A 25,043-nucleotide genomic window follows, 5' to 3' on the forward strand; every position below is an offset into this window, starting at 1 on the left:
CATAACAAACAAATGACTCATTACTAGATCCAGCCACATGTAAGGGCAACAGAACAGGCAGTGCATTTACTGTCTAAAAGCACATTATTATCCTAATAATACATCAGCCTGCAGCAGCCTCCTTATGCTATGTTTTTCTACTGGGTGTGCAATCTTGAATTTCTGCGATAAACATTTACTGTGTTGCACAGCCTTTTCTTGGTAAACATTTGAAAGAGACTGGAGGAATGTACTCGTGCAAGAGCTTAGGCTCAAACTAAGACTGCTTCAACTAACTCAAAATGTCTCCCTGGTGGTTTTCATAAAGAATAAGTCTTTTGCCATACCTGGGGGAAAACAAAACCTAACTCCCCCTTTATCTTCTAATGTATGATATCAAATGGCTCGAACATTATGCAGTAACCACAGGTGTCTACTTGGTGCTTTTTTGTGTCTTTCATATAGCAAATACCTGAGCATACCTGAAAGTACATTTCAATCAAAATGCCTTTGCTGATCACCTGTCTAGCAAACACACAGCAGACAACAACTACAGTTCATTAAAATAGAAAAATCATTTCATGCTCTACTTCAACTCAATCCTAAGCAGTCTTGTTCAGCACAGTGCTGTCTTCTAATGCAAGGTATAGGAAGCAAGATCCAGATCTTCAGAGCAACATCCGTATAATAAAGTACTAGTGCATAAAAGTAATGACACATGATTATATGCATTCTTTGTATTCTTTACAAGTAATTTACATTTAAGACTGGAGGAAAAACACATCTGACAGCAGTAAGACCATACTGCTTATTTCCAGACGTGGGTACCTACAGACACCAGAAGTGGAGCTTTTACTTGTTTTCCTCCCTAAATGCTTTCTCAGTCTTGCAGAGAGCTGCTCTGTGGCTGAGAGGTCTTTCCTGTCCCATTAAGTTCCCAGACTCTATAATTTTTAGCACAAGTGCAAAAAAAAATTGAAGATTTAGTTCTTTTGGCTTGATTTTCTATTTTGTCATCCCCCCCCAAAAAAAAAAGGAAAAAAAAAAAAAGGAAGATAGGGCAAGGGCTGAGTAGTCATACAGGAACTGCTAACTGGCTTCACCTTTGCATCAAGTAATCACTTTGGTCATTATCAGATTCAGGCATGCTGCAGAGAAAAAAACCCGCAGAATTCTTTCTCAATCCATTGAATTATCCACCAACAGTTATCAGTAGCTGAGACAGGAAAAAACACGTTTGAAAGAGCACTGATTGCAGTTCTTCATTTTTATTGGACGTACATCAACATGTACTAATACTGAATGTTTCTCCATGAAATAAAGGTTCGATTAAGCAGAAAAGACGTTTTAAATAATAGCTCTCTGCTGGACTCCAGTGACACCTACTGGGAAGTAAAGAATTTACCAAACATTCCTTGAAAAAGTAGAAGCATTACTTTTTGCACCTGCCCTTGGGATCACTAATAAACTTTTTTTGGCAGCTCAGGCTAAGAACCATGTCACAATTCAGTGTTATAATTAATGAAATATTTTGTGTTTATTTTTCAAAATAGGATTTTGACTCCATCTGATTATTAACTGCTTGGAACTGCATTTTTATCACTCTAAAGATATTGTCAAGTCACACATTTTGCTATTGGCAGCAGTACATTAAAATAGTCCGCTGGATTTTTGGCTTACTAGAGTACACTGGGACACGTCTCCAACAATTTCCTTAGTCATTTCATTAATATAACTTCAGTCAAAATGTAAATAATTTAATACATCTTTAATGTATTAAATACATACTTTAATACATTTAATAATTTCAGTTGCATGCATTTTAGCATGGATTCCAAAATTTTAAAATCTCATGAGTAGCACAACCAGCTAAGATCATGGTTTTGTTTCTGACAAATCCCTGCTGTTTGTAGTGCTGAACTGGTTTGTCACAGCTGTATTAGTCTTGTAGGTCATACAGATATTTCTGAACATAACTTCAGCCAGCACTTGTAAAAGAATAAATACTAATAAACTCCCTAAGAGGCAGTTGGGAGTCTTTCCCTCCCCCCCCCCCCCCCGTTAAGTGTTTTGTGCCTTCTTTTTCTATTAGGCAATACAAAACTCAACTTTCTTATCTGCTTAGTGTGAGATTTATAATGATGAGGTCTAGAGAGCTCCTCCTGGAAGGCTTCATTTCAATGGCAAAACAGAAGGAACAGCCCATCTCCAGGACCATGATTCAAATAAGGTATTTCCAGTGGCTTTTTAGCAAAAAACTGGAACAAGCAGCTCTTTCTATGGTGGAAATACTTAGAGTTGTCACATATCTACATGTCTTTCTGATCAGATAATGCAGCCAAGAGTAACCAATTTCCTTTTCAGATACCTGAGATATTTTGTTTAGGAAAAGAGAATATTGCTGTGCATTTTTCAAGTTATCCACTACACCTCTTCAAAAAACCAAATGTGATGCAAGGCTGTACACACAGATGTAATATGCATGATGCACATTCAGAGACACGGCAGCTGCCAGCTGGAACATGCAGAATCAATGCAATAAGCAAAAGCAGTACTACTGCTCTGTGCAGCAGACTAATCTTTCCCATTTACCATTAGGCTCCACTGTGTAAGCTAGTTCAGTGTATAGGCATGAATATTTCTGTTTAAGACAATTTGTGATTGAGGGTTTTCTTCTGAGGTTGACAGGGAAATAACACATGCAAGGTTTTTAAACCACAGTCTTGCCAAACAATTGGCAATAAACATCACTGATAGAGGTCTAGCCATTCACATTTCATTAGGAAAGTTTGCCCTTACTACCTCTGGCAGGTTTAGAGCTGTCTCAGTTTCACCTCTAACGTTGAGGCACTTCCAGATATGGCTGAACAAAGCCACTTGCCCCAAATAAATTTTTCAACTCCTCACACTGCAAATCCTTCCTTCAAGGAACTGAAGCGTCCTGTCTGAAAGCCTATTTTGGTAAAGTCTGCCAGTTTCCAGTGCAAACTCTCCCAAGAGAGCAAAAATGCTGTATAGAAAGGTGAGGAAGCATGGCAATGAGCACCCACCGCCACCCAGCAACACAAATTAGCACAGCTCACAAAGTATCAGCCCAGGCATCTCAGATCAAAGAATGCACAGATCTTTTGAGTACCAAAGTTTAAGTTGAAAAATTGCTCCTGACAGAGCAGATCAGCCAGATTTGCACAGGCAGGAATATTTTTCTAGGTTACTGGAGAACAGATAGAGACAGGTATAAGGCAGCTTAGTTCTATGGTAGAATACTTTCCAATTAAGTGCTGATCCCAGTACTCAATAATAAAAACTTCTAAACTAGACTATAAAGAGAATAATTTCTGAAGGAAACATAGAGACATTTTTTATAAGTCAAGCTATAAATCTGTGAAGTGATAGCTAAATAGTGATTTTACAAACATGTCCATAATATTGGCTTTACAAACCTGTGTACATAATTAGAATGAAAAGATATTGGAGAAACTACAGTATGTTGCAGCTTGAAGATGTGGTGAAAGAATGTAGTTCTTTGTTCTTAAACTTGCATGCATGGATGCACCAGACTTCGGCAGAGCAGAACTATGCATGAGTCCATAGAAATCAGATGCTCAGACCTTACTCCCTGGTACTCTGCATTCAGGCCCTGGGTTAACTGTAACTTCTCTGAAGTGCACAGTGTCAGACAAACTGATAGGAAGTTGTCATGGTGACAAGCAAATGCATATAGAAAGAGATGCATACAGAAAGAACCAGCCCACAAAAATCAAAGAGACTTTGTATTCATACCTTGACTAAACAGAGATTCACATAATAGAGTATAATTATTATACGAGGATTAAAGCTTCTTGTAAATTAGATGTTAATTTCTCCACATGTGGAGTGAAAATATTTAATTGAAATTGAGGATAATCCATCCAGTCCTTTGTCAAAGATAAGTGGGAAGCTTTTCTTGGCAAATGAGGAAAGCCCAAATCACCTGTTTCTAAGTTTCCATTTAAACCCAGTAGTTTAAATTTCTTGTTATTTCAAAAAAGACAAGCCAAAAGCTATCTTCTATGTGAACAGATGCTGTGGTGTGTTCTTGAAGCTGCGGGCTTAGAGGCAGATTTGTCATGCAGCTGCAGAATGAAGTCAACAAGCCCGCTCTGTTCCAGGGCTGCTATTCAGAACCTTTTGGGCAGCAGTGAAAGAAGATCACATCAATTTCATGCTGGTTTTGCTGCTCTACAAAGATAGGAGCAGCAGCAGACACAGACACAAATCATGCCTAGATTGCAGGGGAGGAAAATGTGTAAAACTTATTAGGAAAACAAGGTATGTAAGACCCAGTCAGTACAACTTTTACAAACACATCTATTACTTTGGGGTACTTTTGGTGTCATGGCACTGCTTCTGTAACAGCCTCTACTCTGGCTGAGTTACAGGCATTGAGCTCCACATGCAATTAAGTACCACATGAGTAGGGCCCCTGTATCTCTACTGGAGCACAGATTTTACAGACATCAGCCTCCGTCCCTGTCAGCAGCACTTTACTCATGGCCCACATAGGTTCTTAGCATTGTGTTCTGCATCTTACATCACTCCCAATTAAACAGCTGAACTACAATCCAACACGCTTGTTTTACAATATGGATTTAGTTGTAATAAGAAGAGAAATTCCAACTGCAGATACAGGAAAACCTTTTCAGGCAGGGGAACAAGTTGCCCAGAGAGGCAGTGCAGTTCCCATTCTTGAAGGTTTTCAAGACCTAACTGGACAAAGCCCTGAGCGATCTGGTCTGACCTTAGAGCTGACCTTGCTTTGAGCAGGAGGTTGGATGAGAGACCTCATGAGGTCCCTTCTCACCAGGACTATTTTATGATTCTGTGATAAACTACATATCCAAGTAAGTGCCAAGTGCTTCTCACCAGGACTATTTTATGATTCTGTGATAAACTACATATCCAAGTAAGTGCCAAGTGATCCATATGCTTTTTGAAAATGGCATCATATATATACACACACTAATACCTATACATTAAAATATATTAACTTAGGCTCTCTATAATATTAGCTGCTTAAATTAGAGCCCAGAGGATACCTTGTTCTCTGTAACACCACCGCTGTAGGTTGGGATGGCTGCAGCGCACGAATAGAAAATACAAGTCTCGGCACTCACTGTGTTATTCAGGTCAATGAAAAAAGTCTGCTTGGTTAGACGTTGTTTTTGCAGTATTCCAAGGGAGAAGAGATAAAGAATTAGTAGCAGTTTGGAGGTGTGGTGATTACCTTTGTTCTGCCACTAGTTAATAGCAAACCCTAGTGTTTGGGGTTTTTTAAGGGTTGTGTTGGGTTTGTCTGGCAAGGTTTTGGAAACAAAGCTTGGTAAAAAGCAGTTCATATAATAGATATCAGAATGACCATAATCAGTGTTAACCATGCTGAGATATGAACTTATAAAATTAGATAAAAGCAGAGGCACAATAGAGCTAGAAAAGCAAGCTGTTGCAATGGAGTCTGCCAAAATCCAGTTACTGGCCATATCCTTGTCTTAAAGGGCACTCAGCAACCTCAACCAAGTACCTTCATGCTATATTAACCTTATGTCCTGTTTACTTGTACTGATTTCCCATTTTTCATGCTAAATTTCGGGAATCTAGTCTGTATGTTTCTCTACAGCACAAGGAAGTTAGTGTAAAGCATGCCTGCTACTAGCTTTGATTCATCCGAAGTGCCCTCAAATCAATAACTTGGACATAAAAAAACAGGACTTCAAAATTCAACTGAATGAACTGCCTCTGGTTAAGCAGGTTTAAAGTGTAACCTCTGATCTGTTTCAGGCCATACTTGTGTGTTTCCTTGATTCCAGATGAAGTTTGATTTGTTTGCAACTGGAAAGTCTTTTTTTCCCCCAAAGTAGCAACTCTACTGATTTAGTTGGGGGCCACAACTGCACTGCAGGCAGGATGTTTGTGGCCTGAGCCTGCACACTCAAACTAGCTCTTCACCAGGTAGAGGACTGTAAAAGCCAGATCTGCCACAGTGTCCCTGCTGCTGGCACCCAGTGTGGGCAGATGAGACCAAACTGGTGTGACTCCAGTGAAGCTGCTCTCATATCCCTCTGCAGGAGAGCTCGAGAAGGTGAAAGGCAAGCACTGATCTTCCTCTCTGCTCATGTTCCAGTGTACTCAGACATGTTACAATCAACATTTACCCTTCTGCTTGTTGATGAGTCAGAAGACTCCAGCACATTCCTTCCCAGAGAACAGGGATTAAACCAGCAGATCTTTTCACTGGCAAGATAAACAGCCAGTCTCCCAGGAAACAGATCTATTCCACAAGATGTTAAAGAGGCCAGCTTTGTACTTCTGATCACAGCTGCCTGCTTGTTCAAATACTTGCTTATATGTTTACGCTGACAACTAATAAGGAAATACTATTTTACAAAAGTATTACACTTCAAGCCTGTTCAACCTGAGGCAGTTCATTCAGTTGAATTCTGAAGTCCTGTTCTTCTATGTCCAAATTAAGATTATTCTGAGGCCAGAAAGGTTTAACACGTGACCATAACAATGGCTGCACCATGTCAGACTGTAGATCCATCTAACCCAATATCCTGCCTCCTGTCTAGGAAACAGCTCAAGAACAGGGGAAGCATGTCGTAGTTTACAACTGCTGCATGAGTGCATCAACAGGTTCTGCAACCTGCCACCCCTACCTCTGAGCGCCCTGTGCTCAAGGCTGGCTCAGATACAGTGCAGCTGCAACATTGGGTCAGGCTCATGTGCCAGAGCTGTGAGAAGCCTCATCAGGGCTTCCTCCATTTCGCTTCAAGTTCCATTTAAGTTCAGACCCTCACATCGGTCTGGCTGAGCAGGTCTGAAGTGTAGCCTCTAATTCTGAGCTATGTTGTAGGTAAGCCTCACTACATGTGATGTGCCTTGCTGATCTGGACCCTGAGTCAGCTTTCTCAATAGACCTTGGGCATGCCTCATCGCTATAGATTTGTCTAGTGATGATTGTGGCTGCCCCTGGTTACTGCCACTGGCCCTTCTCTGCTCTTACTGCACAAGTCTTGTGGGATTGGTGAGGCCAATTCCTCCGCTTGCCTTGCTGTCGCCCTCAGCTCCTGGCTTGCCTACCTCGCAGAGCAGCCCACTCTTGCTGCTCCCTGACAGCAACATCTCTTTTGAACAAAACAGGAAGCTTGATTCTAACCTAATATGGAGCCATATACCAATTTGGTAATAACGAAGATGACCTGGAAAAGTCCTTGATGAATGCAAGTCCCCCGCCCAGGTCTTTCTCCAAGCTCCATTAAGAAAGCATAAAATGCAAGCTCTCATATATTCTAGGTACAGAACAATTTAGGACAACCGGCCCGTAAAAGCAACGCTTCAGGAAAAAAATAAGAATAAGAGCTTCTCTGCAGCTTTCTTTACACAACTACTGGCTGGAAAACCTGCTGCGTGCCTCTAGCACCTTATATTAGAAGACAGATTCAGTAATCAGTAGGAAACAGAATTAGCAGTGAAGGCAATGATATTCATGCAGTGCAATTTACCACAAGGCATCTGTCTGTACATGAATTAGTATTTTCCTTAATTATCTGTAATAGGAAATCCCAAGATTCTCAGCTGGCCCTGTCAGATAGTATTAACTACAGACTTGGAAAATGATATAAAAATAGAAAGGAAGTTGAGTCCTGCAGAGGCAGCAGTAGCACTTATCAAGGAATGCAAATAGAACTTCAGTGCGAACTGCTGTATTGGCACCATTGGTCCCACTCCACTGCAGAGTTTACCAATACACCCCACACCACAATACAATTCAATACAACATGGCATTCAGTTAACTCGCAGCACTCACACAGAGCAAAAGGACTACCAGAGACAGGAAAATCAGTAAAAGCAGCAAGTCCAGAGCAACATGTGATGATTGGCCACCTATGCTCACCTTTTAACATGCAACAGTTTATCTTTTCAAAACTCTGAAGATTTGATCATAAAGGTGATATAGTCCTGCAAAGAACCATGTAAGGCATACTCCTGATACTGCCTATTTGAGGAAATTCTGCAATGTGGTACTTTAACAAAAAGGGATCTGCTTTTCCGTATGCCACTTCTAGCTGCCTCATAGCCAGTCACTTGCTACAAAAGATGTAATTTGAACTTAGGAAGCAGGGACCCTGGGGACTTGTGCTGGAGTAGGATAGCCAGAGACATTAGGTGGTCTCACTTGAGGCTTCAGAGTACAGCTGGCACAGACATTCCTCAGACTGCATGACAAAGTCCATCTGCAGCTGCACAGGTTCAAAAGCACCAAACAATTACCAAATAGAGCAACTACAGACACGGTCTGCGGGCTCCCAGATCAGCCAAGCATATGTATCTTCGCCAAGTAGCAGCTATACAAGACAGGTCATACAGCATCTTGCAGAAAGTCAGTCCTTCTGCACAGTCATAGCTGTAATCATCATGGAGACAGGGAGTGAAAACTAGCAAACCAGACACTTCTTCATTACTCTTAGGCAAAAAGAAATCGTGCAGCCTTTTCCATCATCATTCCTCATTCAGACTGTTTCACCTGCTCACCGTTCCTCTGGCATTTCACATCCACATCCATCTCTCCTTACCACATTCCTTCTCTTCCTTTCCTACTTCTCCTGATTCTTCTACCTCGGCTTCTCTGACATGTGTAAGAGGAGAAAGGATGGACCTGGAGAGGATGGCACAATAATGCAACTATCGTATTTCTCCATCACTGTATTTAGCTTCCATCCAGCTAGATACAACTTTGCTCTTTGGCTGAATCAGTAGAAACAGTTCAGGTTTTTCTAAGGCACTGGAGTTCAGTTCTTTTAAAGGGAAGCATGCACAACCAAGTGAATAACTAAACTAGACTAGGAGTTTTGCTCCCTCCTTACAGGCAAATCCCCAGCAACAAAAGACTATCCCAGTGCACACCGCCACACACCACCACCACATTGCTTGGCTTCAAATCAAGCTTACACCTTCCCACCAACAGCCCTCAGGGAAGGTATTCATCACCAAATGATAGTGATGGCAACTTAGCTAAACATTACTGTATACTTTAAAAAATAGATACATTTTATAACAATATGTTTCTATGTTAATCAAAACCTTTCTTATTTCACCTCCAAAAGACTCCTACAAACATTTGATTTCTCTTTCAGGAGAGGAGTTAACTAAAGTAATAGTGTTTCAAAAGGGAGCACAGTCAATCCTCTTCTACAGAACTGCATTTATAGTCATCTCCTTATAAACAGTGTATTGTGCCATAACTGTGAATATCTAAATCCACTATTTGCTCCCAACCTCTTTAGTTATATAATTTGTGGCTTGGAAAATGTCTGTGTAGGTCCTGACATAAAACCATAACAGCTCCAAATATCAGTGGGAATTATTTCTGTTCAGTAGGTTTGAACGGCTCTGTTAGACAAGTGTACATAAGAGTTACTCTGTAAATAGGCATTGACATGCCAGAATATTACCGCCTCCACTGTTTGCAAGTGTCTGCCCTTATATAAAAGCCTATGTAAATTTAATATTTACTTGATAGCTCACAATACGTCAGTAATTAAGGAGCATTTAAGATAAACATGAATCTAGAGGCTTTTCTACACTAGGAAAAAAAAAGAGAAATGTTCTTAATTCAGATTAAAATAGCTATGAAGACAAAATAACATGCTTTTATCTTAGGTTTTCCTATACACTTGAAATAAAAGCTACTAGTCAAAGTTACTACCCACCTTGTTATTCCTTAACAGGTATTTTATTATTTTTCTTTCATACTCTTGTCAGTCTTCCTTGGAAAAAAACTCAGCATGGCAACCTGTAACCTGAAGTTCTACAAAATAAAAAAGTTGTACCTCTTCTATGTATAATCTTTTTCTCTGTCAGTGCAGGACTGTTCCTTCTGATACTGTTATGACAGAGCTACATACCTTAATTTGGTGCAATGGAGCATGCTAATGCAAGGCCTGACAGTTGTCTCACTACAGTGCCTTCTGCCTCAACTAGTATTTCCATATAAAGCTTCACAAGGCTGTCGTGTCCATGTACCATTTTGGGTTTGCACAGGCTCCCTTTACCTTTGGGCCCCATGCACGGGGCATTGGAGCCTGAAAGCATGAGAAGAAAAGTCAGGGCCCTGCTCTGCCCAGGACTGTTGGCACTGGGGGAGAAGGGACCAGAAAAGTGTTTCCCACAAAGCAGTAGACTTTAAAGCTTTCTGAGAGCAGGTGAAAAGATCATTTACAGACTGTGGCACTGCCTCCCTAAAGGGAAGCCCCCAGGGCCACTGGTGCCTCGGAGGCCCTTGCCTTCAAAAGGCTGCAAGAGTTAGAGAACAGCTCTAAGGAAGCTAGAGAACAGCATGAAGGCTAAATGCAAAGCAGTATCCTTTGAGATACACTAGCCTGACAAACTAGAAAGACTGGTGATTTAGGTTGAACATTAGTTCCTATGACCATGGTTCCACGACAAATTACTTACCATGTAAATAGTATACAGAACATTGTGAAAAAAGCAGTTCCTTGCGGGGCAAAAGTGATTTGACAATCAAATGCAGACAGCCTCTAAGAAGAAGGTGGAAGAATGTTAAGGCTGTGAGAACTGCAGAAGTGAGGGGAAACAAAGTAATTTTCCTGCCTAATGGCAGGATCTTCCTCTACACTGATGCAAAAGAAACTTACTTGATATGCAAGTCCTACACTGAAAGGAGATTCTTGTACCTCCAGAAATTAAGAGGAGGATATAATTTTCCTTTCTTGCCCTTTCTAGGGTATCTGGTAGTCAGACAGGGTTGACTAAATCACTTTAAATATTTCCTATAACAACACCTAAGATTATCATCATTAATATCTCTGAATGTTAATAAATAATTTCCACATGCTGTAAACAGTATCTGGTCTATTTTGCATAATGATGCTGCTGAGGTAGCTTCTGCTGCCATAGTCCCCATCTGACTAGGCTGTACCTGCTGCCACATCAGACCACTCCCAGGCCACTAGGCAGTTATAACCAGCAGCTATAGTTCTGCCTGCAGTTTTTTTATCCCCTTGGCAAATTCGCACCCACAAATACAGACTCTGCTACTGAACAGCCAATATCCTCTCTGGTAATAGCCATGAGGCAGAAACAATTTAATTTTTTCTTCTAGAAGAGTGTATCCTTCTGTGCAAGCAAGGACAGACAGGTCTTCTACACAAAGCTGGGACACAGGTAGCCTGTATTTCTGCTATGGACTTCCTGAATGGCTTTACACAACTCTCTTACTTCACGTCCCATTTCTGAACTACAAGATGAAGATACTACTTTTGCCTTCCTGCCTTTTTTGTCTTTCTTCTGTGTGGTTTTGGGTGGGAGGAACCCCCCCTTTTTTGATACTCTTAGAATGCAAACCTGCTGACCCTTGCAGTCTTTTACAGCTTCTCACTAAAAAAAGAGTTCATTCTGTGGTGAGAAATGTTGCACTGGGGAGAAGGGAATGTTATTACTTCCCTTTCCTCAGTAGCCTGCTTTAGGAGAACAGCATCTGGCCTGGCAGGCCTCCCTTGTAAAGTGTGGTAGGACCTGACTGATTACAACAGGAGCGGTCACATTTGAGTTGCAGTTAGGCCCGTGGTGCTCCATAATAAACCTTTGCCCTCTCACATTTTTAAGATAAAACAAACAAAGTCAAAATGCTCACATAGTAATCCAGTGCCATATGGACTGTCCTGTCATTATTTTACTCCTGAGATTTGACAACACAGGCTACCTGAAGCACCAAATAAAGTAGAAATTGTCACCAAAACAATTGCCTTGTAATTGCTTTCAGAAGTAGTAAAAGCAGCCAAAGCCACCCTCTGATTCCTGCGCAGCAAGGAAAAAGACTACAAGTAATTTAATAGGCATATCTAAAGAAGCCAGAATAGACCTGTATCACCTGTCATGCTCAGCCTCCATCAGCTTTCTGTACTCACTTCTGCTGCACTTTGTTTTCAGTTCTCTGAACTGGCTCATTTCACAGGAAGGAAGAACCATGCCTTTAGGAAGCAATATGAAAATACATTACATAAATGACAAACTGTAAGAACAGCCTGAAGGGCAGCTGAGGAGAACAAGCAATGGATTTCTGTGAGCTGTACAGCATTGCTAACAGTAGCATTAAGAAGAAAGTTTACATTGAAAAGAAATACAGTCATTGAAGATGCCTGAAAGCCCTACAGATCAGTTCTATAGCTGCTAAGCTTCATTTTGCAGGATGCAGCAAGGACCAGCTGTTCCCTAATAGACAAGGAGCCAGGCAAAGTAACAAGGCTGTATCCACAGTACCTGAGCAAGGCAGACCCAGAGAGACCAGCCAGGTTTGATCAAGTACCCAGATTATCCTGAAAGTTGGGGCAATGGTGTAGGTCCAAGATTAAACCAGAAAATTGAACTACAGATCAGGTCTAGTCCACTAAAAACAGTCAAGGTCAGACACAGCTTATTAAGCATTCAGCAGACCCTACAGAGACAAGACAAACCTGAGCTGAAGCTAAAAAGGCAGCATATAGATCAGGATGGGAATCAATAGCCAGCTAAGGCTATTACTAAGCTAAAGACCAACACTTCTACAGCAGAGCTTAGATACTGAAGGCTTGGACCTGAGTTTAAGTAGAGCTCCTGGGCCCACGGGCAGAGGGTGTGGGTGAGAGTCCTGGATGAGGCTGATTAGGTTTGTTAAGATGTAGTCACTCAGGGCCCTGAAACACTTAATTCCTTTATCTTAAGCAAAAAAAAAAAAGCAACACAATTCTGTAGAGAATCCACAGCTACACAAATACTGTATTTGCAAAAAACAAGGATATTTTGGAGGAACGGTACTGTCTCAAACAGGTATCACAGGACTACACAGGCCCTATTGCTCTTATAATTTAATTTTCAAGTGATTATTGGCACAGCTGGCTCTGCACATGACTTGTGCCTGCACAGCTTGTGATCACATTCCTCACAGCCTTGTGACAGCTCAAAACATTTTTCCCTGCCTGCGCTCACTTGCAGCCATTGAGTTTACTGTTTGGAAAATGGCAAGAGGCCCGCAGTATGTGCCTTGAATCATTTTGGCCAGTTCTCTTTCCCTCCAGCTGCTATTTCAAAGAATATCCCAAAGTGCCTTGCAGAACAGGCTACACGTATACCTTTCCCATATCGGGGATCTTTATGTATCCAACATAGGGACATCCAAGAGCACAAGGTGGTGCAGATTCTTGACTATTATCCCCATCTATTTTTTTTGAGTGTGCCTATACCGTGTGCTTTTGTGCTGTGCAGAGAAGCTAGTAGTAGCAAAAGAAGTTACAGAACAAAGTTACAGAACAAAGTTAGCACAGCACTATGATTAGAATAGTTAACATTACTGAAAAGCAATGCTCAGCAGGAGTAATTAGTTGGGAAGAAGTGTACTGATGTCTCCATTCTGCTTCCACGATCCCAACTAGCATCTCTGCATGGTGCTCATTGTATGGTGTTGACATGCCTTCTGTTCTCTCCCTGATCTGTACTGCTGCTCTGTTGATAAAATGAGCGGAAACATGAACAGCCTCATGTCTATTTGATCTGACAGCTTGTTAAAGTCCAACTTATGGAGAGTAAAAGAGAAGCTGAAAATCACTTAAATATCATTCACTTCGGGAACTTGAAGAGAAACCACGGTGAAGCTAAATGCGACAGGAGGAATGTTTGGGGATGTAATTCAAGCTTGTGTGATCAAATTGCAATTTTGAAAGAGATGCTTTCTTTTTAACTTTTTACCTTGGCAAGTCTGGCATGAAAAGGCAAAAGAATATCTATGTAGATACTAGTTAAACAGCTACTCTCAGGGGAAACAAGAGTGCTTTCAAACTGTCAGAGCCTTGAGCAAACTAACAGGCCTTAATTGCCCTAACCAGCCCTACCTGTTGCCTCCACCCACGCCTTCTGCCCAGGAGCTCTATTGAGCTCAACCCTGGATACTCCCTTCCTATTTGAGCTTATTTGCAGATGTGTTGCTGGTGTGTAGCTCCAGCCCTGCTATGTCTGTGTCTTTTTGGTCTTGGCTCTGGCTTCTTAGCTTGACTCTAGACCTGGTCCCTGAGGTGTCTTGCCCTTATTACACTTAGTAGGTCTGATTCTGATGTCTTGTCATCTTTAGGGGCATGCATGAGGATATGGACTCCCAGTTGCTATTCCTCAGCCTGTCCTGCTTGCTTTTCTCAGGTATAGTGGAGCTGGGCCATGGCTGCTGGAGGTCCCTGTTCTCCTGGCTGTGCTGCTGTGTGTCTGGTTTCCAGTCCCTTGGGGAGCTGCTGGCCCTTGCTGTTTTCTGGCACAAAGCTTTTTGCATCAGTTTCACTTGCTGAAAATCATACTTTGAGTTAAGTACTTCTCCTGTTCTCTTACATTTGTAAATGAATGGCACTAATTTGATAAGACTTTTATGAATGGGCTTAATTTAATAATACTTCCCCTGGTGATTCATGCCTAAAAGTGTTCTATGTGAAAAGAGCTTGATGCTGTGAGATTGCTTATCACCTCCAGTATTTTTCTAGGGGCCTTTGAAGACTAATACAGACTATTGCAGTCAGTTTTGTTAAAAATAACTGAATTTTCATTTAAAGCCTCCAGACACACTGGTGAGAAGAGATGCTATCCAGAGGGACCTTGACAGGCTTGAGAGGTGGGTCTGAGCAAACCTTGTGAAGTGCAGCAAGGCCAAGTGCAAGGTCCTGCACATGGATTGGGGTAATCCCGAGCACAAATACAGGCTGGGCAATGAGTGGATTGAGAGCAGCCCTGCAGAGAAGGACTTGGGGGTATTAGTGGATGAAAAATGGAATATGAGCTGGCAATGTGCTCTCGCAACTCACAAAGCCAACTGTATCCTGGGCTGCATCAAAAGAAGCGTGACCAGCAGGTTGAGGGAGGTGATTCTCCCCCTCTACTCTGCTCTGGTGAGACCCCACCTGGAGCACTGCCTTCAGCTCTGGGGTGCCCAACATAAGGAGGACATGGACCTGCTGGAGCAAGTCCAGAGGAGGGCCACAAAGATGGTCAGAGGGCTGGAGCACCTCTCCTATGCAGACAGGCTGAGAGAGTTGGGCTTGCTCAGCCTGGAGAAGAGGCTCTTGGAAAGACCTCATAGCAGCTTCCCAGTACCTAAAGGGGGCCTACAAGAAAGCTGGTGAGGGGCTTTTTACAGGGGCATATAGTGATGGGACAAGGGGTAATGGCTTCAAACTGAAAGAGGGTAGATTTAAATTAGATGCAAGGCAGAAGTTCTTCACTGTGAGGGTGGTGAGGCACTGGAACAGGTTGCCCAGAGAGGTTGTGGATGCCCCCTCCCTGGAAGTGTTCAAGGCCAGGTTGGATGGGGCTTTGAGCAACCTGGTCTCGTGGAAGGTGTCCCTGCCCATGGCAGGGTGTTTGGAACTAGATGATCTTTAAGGTCCCTTCCAACCAAAACCATTCTATGATTCTATATGCAATTCTGTTAATATGTTAGCAAAGCATTCCTCTCTTTATATCTATGAAGCTCTTATTCATATTAGAAATCACTGTTGTATAAACTGCACTTGAATCTTATATGAAACTCAAATTGGTGTTAATCCTTTTCCTACATATAAAATATTAATTCTTTAGTAACTTAAAGCAAGGGTATCCACTATTAAGTGATGAGTAAACAAACAATTTCATCCATCCTGTTATATGCACCACAGTAATATCTTCAGCATCTCCTGTGATCCTTAGGCTTTCAAAGACTGGAAGAAGCAAGCTCTCCCCCAGTTAGTCACTGGCCCTGAGTTTCAGGGTTCAGATGAAGGCGATGGGGCTCACTAAATATGTACAAGTCTTCTCAACTTGTAATCTTAAGTGACAAATATGGAGCAGGAACCACCGATGTATGTTATCCTGTGTTGATTTATTAAATCTAAAAATTGCTTCTAGCAAATGCAACTGAGAATTACAACTACTAAGTCGGAGCCCTTGCAATAAAGCCCTATTTAGGAAAGGCTATTCATGTTTGAACTTAACTTTTCATGAATTGGTCTCTCTTGTTATAGCTCTAGTCTTGTGACAGTGCCCCAGGATCCTTGACAGACTAACTGGCACTCTCTTTGCTAATTAAAATTCACCACTTAAATTGGACAATACTCTAGTATGTTAGGAGAAGGAACAGAAACAAGTATTGATGCTTACTCTGGATTACAGCAATGGTTCTCTGCTGAACCAGGCTGTCCATAAAGGTGTCATGAATATTGCTGCAACTCACAACTTAGAGACTTCCTTAAAGGGTGAGAGATTATGAGATGGTGTCGTGGTTTAACCCCAGCCAGCAACTAAGCACCACGCAGCCGCTCACTCACTCCCCCCCATCCAGTGGGATGGGGGAGAAAATCAGGAAAAGAAGTAAAACTCCTGGGTTGAGATAAGAACGGTTTAATAGAACAGAAAAGAAGAAACTAATAATGATAACACTAATAAAATGACAACAGTAGTAATAGAAGGATTGAAATGTACAAATGATGCGCAGGGCAATTGCTCACCACCCGCCGACTGACACCCAGCCAGTCCCCGAGCGGCGATTCCCTGCCCCCCCTTCCCAGTTCCTAAACTAGATGGGACGTCCCATGGTATGGAATACACTGTTGGCCAGTTTGGGTCAGGTGCCCTGGCTGGGCATGAGAAGCTGAAAAATCCTTGACTCTAGTCTAAACACTACTGAGCAACAACCGAAAACATCAGTGTTATCAACATTCTTCGCATACTGAACTCAAAACATAGCACTGTACCAGCTACTAGGAAGACAGTCAACTCTATCCCAGCTGAAACCAGGACAGATGGTGTTCCTCACTGGTGGTTTATGTTTCAGATATTTTTTTGTCCCGGCTCTCCTGATCTGTCCTGGTTTCAGCTGGGATAGAGTTGACTGTCTTCCTAGTAGCTGGTACAGTGCTATGTTTTGAGTTCAGTATGCGAAGAATGTTGATAACACTGATGTTTTCGGTTGTTGCTCAGTAGTGTTTAGACTAGAGTCAAGGATTTTTCAGCTTCTCATGCCCAGCCAGCGAGAAAGCTGGAGGGGCACAAGAAGTTGGCACAGGACACAGCCAGGGAACCTGACCCAAACTGGCCAACAGGGTATTCCATACCATGGGACGTCACATGTAGTTTAGGAACTGGGAAGTGGGGGCGGGGAGTCGCTGCTCGGGGACTGGCTGGGTGTCAGTCGGCGGGTGGTGAGCAATTGCCCTGCGCATCATTTGTACATTTCAATCCTTCTATTACTACTGTTGTCATTTTATTAGTGTTATCATTATTAGTTTCTTCTTTTCTGTTCTATTAAACCGTTCTTATCTCAACCCAGGAGTTTTACTTCTTTTCCTGATTTTCTCCCCCATCCCACTGGATGGGGGGGAAGTGAGTGAGTGGCTGCGTGGTGCTTAGTTGCTGGCTGGGGTTAAACCACGACATGATCAGTACTGTCAGAATATTCAATCTTTTCTCCAACAACTAAGAAATTATTTTGCTGCTATTTTTTCCTCTTGGTATAATCAAACTGACAAGCTGGCTAGGAAAAACATATGTGATCATATGATAGTGCTTCATAATAGCTGAACCATTTCCAGCCTCACTAGAGCTTGAAGAAGTAACAGAAACAGTACGTGCTTCTCTTAAAATTAAATTTCCTAGACATCTACTTAGTCATTAATCAGAATCTAACAGATAATATAAACTAACTGTATTAATCAATGGTAGGTAAGTCATGGTGTAACTTGCTTTTCAAGCACTGAGAATTGCTCAGACCAAGTGATAGTAGGGGAATAAAGAGGTATACGACTGAGATTATATCAAACATTACTTCCAAAGTAGAACCAAAGGAGAGAAGTTTGAGAAACATGGACCTCCACAGGTTCCATTAAGGGAAAAGACAGGTCCAATAGGAGAACATTACTCTTCTATAGATACAGAAGGTTCTTGTATGTCTTTCATCACAGCTGATAACAAAGAAAGGAGAGGTGACTGCAGAGGATGAGATACAGAACAAAAGAACAAGTGGGCGAGAAGACTTTCTAAAGACTTGGGCTTCTTGCTAAAATACTTTTTGCTGTACTATATCAGCAAGTCTTTCTTAGTTGGAGCTATCATTCCACTTAAAGATATTTTCTATAATGTAACAAATGTAGATTAGCTATCCTGCTGCAGAAGAGATGGAGACAAAGCACTGTAGTTTTGTCATGTGATAAAATAAGTTATAAGTAAAGGTATTGTGCCTCGTCAATGCTTTCAAATTAAAAATGAATAGCTATTCAAATGAAACTGTATTCAAAGAAATAAAAATTTGCTCTCTTATTTCATGCAGGACAAGCTATCCCCCACCCCTTCCTTGTAAGATATTGCTTACTTGAAAACAGTTCCTTGATTGTGAAACAGATATGAAACTTTAACAGCTGCCTGTGGCTGAGCCCTGTGTCTTATCTCAGAAACTAGTTAATCTTGCTGTGATTGCATTTGCTTGAACAATGTAATCAAATGAAGAAACAAAACCCAGTTTCATTGTTTAGTGTTCAATAGACTGTAAAACAGATTCTGTAGTAGTTCATTAAGTAACACCAAAGCTCCCCTTAACCTAATGCTATTTGTTAGAAGAAAATACCTCCATTCTCCTTATGTAGCTTCTAAAACCAGAATGATACTATTTTAGAACTAATTTACAAATAACCAGGTCAAGATCTCTTTAACAAACCAGCTATATCTATGAAATAGCTTCCATATAGTTATATTCTCTAGCACTGGGCATGGACCTTTTTTAAACTGTTGGTTGTTTTTCAGAGTAAGCGTAGGCTTTTTCAAATGATTGTAATTCAACTAGTGCATTATATGCAGCAACATGCAGTAATATGCCTTTACTTTGTGGGGGAAAACTATGTTTCCTTGTTTTCATCTTGTCATTAAGTAATATCGTTGTCTGCAATGGAGGCTTCCTTCATTACCTAACAAAAAGTCCCAAAGTGTGTGCTAAATACTGCAGTGAAAGCTTTTTAAAGGTCTTGTTACAAAGTCTGTGTACTTGCTAGCTTGCTAGGTGTGCAAAAAGCTTTTGAACACAAAATTAGAGTGGGACTGGCAGATATGAAACTGAATTATTCCAAGCAATGACTGCTAATGTTGTCCCTCAAACGGGGTTCATTTACCCAGTGTGCAAGCCAATAACACACAGAGTCGAGGTATTTTCAAATTAATTTCACTGATGTGCACGAATGGGTGCCTGTCTCAAGATAGTACACCCTTGTCTCAAAAATTCTCACATTTGTACACTCAACTAATAAATATTCATTGTTATTTTCCTTAATGATTGGCTCTTTCTTCTTTGCCCCTCATGTAAATTAGAGTGCAGACTCTGTCTTCTTCTTTCATTGTCTTCTTCCTTCACTGTCTTCTTTTGAGTAGGTGGTATCATTTGAGTAGGTGGTCAATGAGTTGGTGGTTGCAATCTACCCCTGTAGGAATTACCTTTCACCTACTTCTTCCCTAATCTTGGCAGTTCCAAGCGGTTCTTCAAGGTTTATTGACCAACCTTTTCTGGCATAAACATAAAGACCCATTGTCCCATAGTTAGTTCCAAAACCCTAAATCGTGTCTAGTTATTGTTTCCCTATTTTAAATATTAACTGATGGGCGCTGTACACAGGACTTTAGCAGCTCCCTGGTTATTTCAATCATATTATACATATTAATTGATAATGTTAAGAGTCCCAGAGATTAGTTTGCTGCAGATATGGTCTACCACTTCCCTGTTAAGAAAAATAGCTTGCTTTTATGCTTTTCCAATTTCCTACAAAACTAAGTATTTATTCTTCCACAGAGACTGAAAGATATCAAAATGAAGAAAGGATAAGTAAGAAAAAGGAATGAATGAGAGATACCACTTGGGAAAAAGGAAGAAAGAAATGAAGGGTGGGAGGAAAATGGAAGAAGAGTAAGTTGAGTGGGGGTGAAAAAGAACTGAATAAGGTGAAAAAGGTGAGAAAAGAAATCATCATAAGACAATTTTTATAGTGCAACAAGAACAGCATAAGTTGGGTAGATGAACTGTTGCTTGAACTCTCAAGCTTTCACAGAGAACTACTTAAATAATTCTGAGCGTAATTTTTTGAGGCCATCCTACTGTTAATTTCTTCCAGTTATACTCACAATTTCTTTTCAACAGGACTCCAACCCTTAGGATGACATCTGAACTGGTAGATTGGTATGTACAATACTATATAAAGGGATTCTTCTCTTCATATACTAAGTCCTGAAAGAACACAACCTCCCTCCAATGCCTGCCATTGTGGGATTTAACACATGTGTGTTCAGGGGTGGCTGCAGCTCTTATGACTGAGAACTCACCTGACAGTTTTTGCTTTTACCACAGTATGCTTTAGTCCAGTTCAGTGGACTATAGCCAGACCTCTAGGGTTTGAGTGCTGTAAATTATTCACTTGTTTAGCAAGGATCTATGTTAGTGAAATGGACATATCAATATTTACTTTCCTAACCAACAAAGGGGTTGTTAAAGATAACTGTGCCTTAACCACACACATAAGCACCATTAAAATCAATATGACTTAGCATATGCTTTAGTTTTAGTTACCATAAGCTTCATGTCCTTATCAGGTTTGATAGAGGTTAAGTGATACCAGTTATATTATCACACTGGTTCTTATAGACCTTCTGCAATCTTATCTTATACTTTTTTATCTATAAACACTTCTGAAAACTTGCCCAGTTTTCAGAAACCAGTTTTATTAATAGAGTTTGCTTTAGAAGTGAATTTAACCTCATTTGTTATTTCCAGTTAGAGCTCACACTCAGTTTTTAACCTGCCTTTCAAGGAAATGGCAACTTCTAGGCACAAACATAAAGAAAAGAAAGGGACAAAGGGATAAAACAAAGGAAAGCAAACTAATAGTGGGGCCTGAAGTTACTAGATCTCCTTTAGGGCAAGGAGGAAAATAATATGATCAGCATTTGTGTTAACTTTTGGAGGTCTCCAATGTCTGCTGGTTGCTTTTAAAAATATTTCATGCAGAATTTCTCAATTTTTTTTTTTTTTTCCAGAAAACTATCTTAGAAGTTTTTCCTCCTTCATGGGTGGTGGGGAATGAGAAAGATACCCCCTCCCATTCTATTTCTATGCTACTCGTTAATAGGGGTATCTGCCTTTTGGTGAGCAGAGCCTGGAAGTGATCTTTTTCATCCGCCTTGGACATTCAAAGGCCATTCTTTTTTAAGTATAGCTGCTCTTCCAGAGGAGTCCCTTCTTTGAACAGATGATTGCTGTGACAGCCTTGCTTTACGAATTTGTAACCCTCTCACAAAAATGTTATGTCAGAACCATTAGCGAGTTCAACATATTTGGTGTCAATAGGTATTCCTTATAGAATACATTTGATTTGATGACTTAGTCATATCACAACCCTTGCAGCTTTTTCCCCTCTGTCTAAAGAATAAGAAAAAATCTGTAACAAAACAGTCCTGTAATGGAACAGCCTTTTATTGTCTAGATACAATAGATAAAATAATTTGGCTTTCTAGCTAGCTAAAGGGAAAGTTAGCAAGATGGCATAGTCACTGTCATTAACTTCTGGTGCTAGTTAGAACTTTCCTAAAAAATTTCTAAACAGTTGTCCCTTAGCAAAAGACAGTTGAACTAAATATTTTCCCAGTAATTTTACTGATGTAATCCTGAAAAACCCCTGAATATCTGCATTTTTTCACAACATTTTTGAAATAAACGTATTTTTAGTTCAGACGCTTCATGCAAAAATACTGAAAGGCACCTGTCAAGAGACTTATTTTGACATTTCTTTTCATGCAAAAAATCAGAATTTATGCTTTTCATATCACTTGAAGATATAGTATTAGTTTTTGCACAGGCAAGATTATTCATTCTCTGACTAGCTCTAATGTTAATGTTCATGCAGATTACTTTTAGGAAGTAAGCTTCCTACACACCACTAATGACTTTTCAGATCCATTAGTCTGTTATGTATTACTGATTTCAAGCATTACTGATTAATGCTGTAAGTAGATTTATTTCTGCTCCTAGAGATAAAGGACTGGCACCTCTTGTTACTGCTGTTAGATTAATGGTATGTTACTGCTTGCTTTAGTCAGTTCCTTGCTATGTCTCATTCCCTTCCTCTGCTCTTGTCTGCTCCCTGTGCCACTATACTGTTCTCCCCTTTACTATGTTTTTCTAATACTTGGTTAAATGTTAGGTGCTTTCCATCCACCTTCTGTGTAAGTACTTCGTAAAGTATGAGGTAGTACAAAAATGGAAAACTCATGCATGTGCAGCAGTGTTTTTTCAAAGTTAACAGGGTGGTGTTTCATGTTCATCGCTCCTTCCAGAGCCTGACTGCCACTGGCCACAAGCTAGTACATCCCTGGCTGCTACTGCTCTCCAGGGACCACAGTCTGCTGTTGGCACTGTGGAGGCTCCTCAGTCACTGCAACAGCTCTGCATCCCACCACTTTTAGGTTCCAGATTCTTTGCAGTGCCCAGGTATGTGGGTTTACTCAGTAGTGGATTTCTCACATTTCATTCAGGGCAGTATGGTGCAGTCTGGGTTTGTGATCAAGCCCCATGCAACCAGATCGAGCTCTTCAATCTCTTGAATTCAAAGGCTACAAACTCAAGCTTCTATTATCTTTTTAACTAGTAACTTACACATTATACATGTTCCTCTAGCTATCATCTCCTATTCTGCACTTTTCAATTACTTTGTGTTGAATACATACGCTTCAGTCATCAGCACCTCTGTTCAGTACAGATTATTTATCTTTGGTTATTTTCTGTGTGCTATTCTACAGGTGTCTGATAGCTTATGCCTTTGGTAGACTACACACATTTTGCTCATTAATATAATATTTAACTCATCACCTGCACTTTTGAGTGCCTCACTATTTTTGTTGCACAGCTGTAATAACTAGACTTCATATTATACTGCCAGCACTGATAATTTACACCATATTTCAAGGACAGTTTTTTTAAGTACTTAAATGGTATTTTGGGGAAATCTTACTCAATACCAGGTTATCAAATGTCTGTAAGATTTAGTCACCGAAGTTAATTCTCAAAAATGAGAATGTGCCACCTCCATCAGCTGTGGGACAGAGCAATACAAAGATCATATGCCTATGTACATCAAGGCTTGGGACTTTCATATAAAAGATAGTGCAGGTGGTTGTAAAAGAAGAGTTATAGAATAGAAGTTTTAAATGTACCTGGTTTCACATGTCTGGGTGGTGTTTTTCTGTTAGACCTTGTCACCTAATAGCCATTATTTTTCTGCGAGGAGACTGAGAGCCAAGCACTCTGTATGAAGTGGAGCAGAAAGTTCCTCAGATGGGGACAGGCTGTTAAAAAGGTTTTCTTGGTAATGACTGTGAAGGAAGAAGATTGAAATTAATTTAAATCAACTGAGTAGTATCTATCTTTTTGTAAATAAATCAGTCAGTGTAAAGTTGTATCCTGAATTTAAAAAGTATCAGTCTCCTGCCTCATACAATGCTAATTAATTCTTTCCTTAGCACTAATACCTTTTCTTTTCACTCATCACCTAATAGTACATTACATAACAGAAGGGGGAGAGTGGTTATTATCTGATTTCTGTTAGCATTAACTTTTTCCCCTTGTTGGTTATCTCCCCAGCTTCTGGACCTTACAAGAGATTTCAGAATACACAGGAGAACATTTAGGCACTGTGTACCCATATAAGTGGCAACCCATGAGAGATTGTCATCTAAAACTACTTTGTCTTTCAGAGAGGTATGGTTGCAAAGCAATGTATTTCTAGGTGTATGGTTAGAAATAAAATTGTCACTTACCCAAGAAATTTTGGACCTCGGGACTCCAACAGAATCTTAAAATACTACAAGGACTTTCCTTTAGGAATATTTTTTTCCTTCTTTCTGGCTTTCCTTTGCCTATTCTAAACCAAGAATTTGGGGATAAGCAGTGCAAAGTGTTTTGAACTCCATCCCCCAGACCTATGAGAACAAGCCTTTGATTTCTAGGTAAATACAGTTGCTATTAATTTATATTAATATGAATACATAAGCAATATTAACTTAGAAAATATCTGTTTGCTCCCAGGTAAATAACGATTAAAATGTATGCCCTAAGCTTTACAATTTCTAGATGCCAACTTACTAGCAAACCAAAGGGAATAGTTAAAAGATACAATTTCTTTCTATCACTCTCCTAGCAACCACAAAGAAAAATGCCACTTGAAATATCATTTCTGATTTTCTCCCTGTCTCATTGTAGTCCTCCCTGGTCAAGCAGAAGGGTCTGTATTATGGCCAGAATACAAAGATCCATTCTTATTCAAATCTGGTTTGTCCTCTTGTAGGACAAGACAGAGCGTCACCATAAATGAAAGTCAGACCTGTCGGGCAAATTCAAATTTCAAATGTTGGGCTGTGGTGCTGTCTTGAAGAGGCCATGGTGAACTGTCCTTTTCCACAGCAGGAAAGCTGTACCCCAGTACCTCTGCTGATCTCTGGGAAACTCAAATATGAAATTGTCCTCCCTGTCTCCTACTAAAGACTGTCTGATTATGACCCTGAATGGGAGATATAAAGATAAAGTTTAAAATCAGGAGTACCTCTGGCAATTTAAGGGCTTCTATAACCAGTGATCTGTTTGTTGCACATTTGTTTACTAATAACATGCACCATGTCAGAACTGCACTGCCAGTTACGACACAGCTCATTCTGTCCCTCCCTAATATCTAGCCTGCCTTAACCCCTGCAAGTTAATCATCAACCTCATTCTTTAGCTCCAGCAGTAGAAGCTCCTGTTTTTAGACTCCATAACACTGCATTCCTATAGATAAACAACTGAAGTAAGTCATCACAGAAACATGAAAACAGAGGAATGAAAAAAGCAAGGAACTTTTTCAAATGACACAATGCAATGACTCTGTATTTGCATTAATCCTGTTATTTACTGGAACTGTTTGGAAATTACTTCACTAGCTCCAGCACAGCTGATTTTTACTAGT

At 40.5% G+C, this 25,043-nt stretch overlaps 1 protein-coding gene across 1 annotated transcript in view; it reads right to left on the reverse strand.

Annotated features, from left to right (window-relative positions):
* The window catches only part of WAPL (WAPL cohesin release factor), a 106,280-nt gene extending 82,884 nt beyond the window's left edge, over nucleotides 1-23,396 (reverse strand). The window contains exon 1 of the mRNA XM_069796063.1: nucleotides 23,260-23,396. The gene's annotated coding sequence lies outside the window, so the exon portion shown is untranslated. The remainder of the gene's footprint in view (nucleotides 1-23,259) is intronic.
* Between the last annotated feature and the right edge of the window lie 1,647 nt (nucleotides 23,397-25,043).

The sequence above is a fragment of the Haliaeetus albicilla genome, chromosome 11 (assembly GCF_947461875.1).
Source record: "Haliaeetus albicilla chromosome 11, bHalAlb1.1, whole genome shotgun sequence".
Taxonomy (NCBI): Eukaryota; Metazoa; Chordata; class Aves; order Accipitriformes; family Accipitridae; genus Haliaeetus; species Haliaeetus albicilla.